The sequence below is a fragment of the Jaculus jaculus genome, chromosome 2 (genome assembly GCF_020740685.1).
Source record: "Jaculus jaculus isolate mJacJac1 chromosome 2, mJacJac1.mat.Y.cur, whole genome shotgun sequence".
NCBI classification, from domain to species: Eukaryota; Metazoa; Chordata; class Mammalia; order Rodentia; family Dipodidae; genus Jaculus; species Jaculus jaculus.
The window spans coordinates 129,014,868-129,016,817 of record NC_059103.1 but is presented as its reverse complement, the minus strand read 5'-3'; the positions used below and the strand labels follow the sequence as shown (position 1 = coordinate 129,016,817).

Below are 1,950 nucleotides of genomic sequence, written 5' to 3'. Positions count from 1 at the left end.
CAGCAGGCTGACACTACCCAGCTCATGTTCCAGACACAGGGGAAGGCAGGTCCACGCTGCGTCAGAGCACAGTCTCCTCCTACACTACTCGTCACAGGCTCACCTTAGATTACGTTTAATAAAAAGGCAACATGCGTACAGAGATTACAACAATTTTGAAGACAAAAAAAAAAAAAAAAAAAAAAGGTCCTATTGTGTGGTCCCAACAATAAAAGCAAAAAGTCTGTGACAAACAGGGGTTCCCCTGAGCTGTTTATAAATACTTGAAATTAGGTAGAGTTATACTGTAAGTAGAGTTCATTTGAAATCTTCAAAAAAAAATGTTCGAGTTAATCTTCAAATGGTGCCTGTTATTGTTTAACATTTCTGTTAAAATGAGTGCATTGAGTTACTTGTTATCCAAGCGTAGCAGCTGCTCTTTACCATTTATCTTTAAGGACTTTTACTGGCCATCCTCTTCAACTTCTCCCCTTTCTTCACCCTTCTCCACAATTCTCTTTGTAGTGATTTTTCTGCCATTAACTATTTTGGTAGAAGTGGATATCGATTTGAAGTTGCCCATCCCACTGCCACCAAATGAAGTTGAAGAAAATGAAGTGAGACCTCAGTCACCTAGTGACCCGAACGAAGTGAACCATGTTGGATCAAATGAAGAAAATCCACCTCCAAATGATGGAAAGCCAGTGAAGGCAGAGAAGAAGGAGCCCGGCTTCTGCTTCCTCGGGACCACTTCGGTTTCCAAAAAAAGTCATCAAATGGGTCTTCAAGGGAAAGTCAAATGGAAATAGGTCCCTTCTACCAAAAAATTCCCTGAAGACATCATCTGGGTTCCGGCATGTGAAGCCAAACTCAAAAGGACTGTCAAAGTGACTTCCACCTCCTCCTCCACCACCATTTAATCCTTCTTTGCCCTATTTGTCATAGATGTCTCATTTTTTAGCACCTCATATGCCTCGGCTAATAGTTTGAACTTTCTCTCTGTTTCTTTTTTCTCAGCATTTTTATCTGGGTGCCACTTTAGTGCCAGTTTCCGATAACGCCTTTTTGATATCCTCAGGTGAGGCATGCCTAGAACTTCATAATCCACCATGCATTCTCAGATTGTTGGAACAAGTCCGAGGACGAGGCGAACGGCAAGGCGGGCTCCTGGCCGCCCAGGAGCAGCTCCGCTGGCAGTGTCAGCAGCTTCTAGCGCTTTCCTTTCTCTCCTTTCAGAAATGGCATTTTTAATTTTATTTTTTAACAATTGCCATAATTATAGACAATAAGCCATAGTAACTCCTCCCCCCAATTCCTCTTCACAACTCCACTCTCCATCATATGCCTTCCCCCTCTTAATCAGTGTCTCTTTTATTTTTTTTTTAATATTTTTTGTTCATTTTTTATTTTAGTTATTTGAGAGCGACAGACATAGAGAGAAAGACAGATAGAGGGAGAGAGAGAGAATGGACGCGCCAGGGCTTCCAGCCACTGCAAACGAACTCCAGACGCGTGCGCCCCCTTGTGCATCTGGCTAACGTGGGACCTGGGGAACCGAGCCTCGAACCGGGGTCCTTAGGCTTCACAGGAAAGCACTTAACCGCTAAGCCATCTCTCCAGCCCTCTCTTTTATTTTTTTAAAATTTTTTATTTATTTATTTATTTGAGAGCGACAGACACAGAGAGAAACACAGATAGAGGGAGAGAGAGAGAATGGGCGCGCCAGGGCTTCCAGCCTCTGCAAACGAACTCCAGACACGTGCGCCCCCTTGTGCATCTGGCTAACGTGGGACCTGGGGAACCGAGCCTCGAACCGGGGTCCTTAGGCTTCACGGGCAAGCGCTTAACCGCTAAGCCATCTCTCCAGCCCTCTCTTTTATTTTTGATGTCATCATTTTTTCCTCCTATTATTATGGCCTTGTCAGGCACTGTGAGGTCATGGATATTCAGGCCATTTTGCGTCAAAAAAAG

At 44.1% G+C, this 1,950-nt stretch overlaps 1 pseudogene; it reads right to left on the bottom strand.

Moving 5' to 3' along the window:
- Nucleotides 1-388: 388 nt before the first annotated feature.
- Nucleotides 389-1,090, bottom strand: LOC101602873 (annotated as a pseudogene).
- Nucleotides 1,091-1,950: the final 860 nt, after the last annotated feature.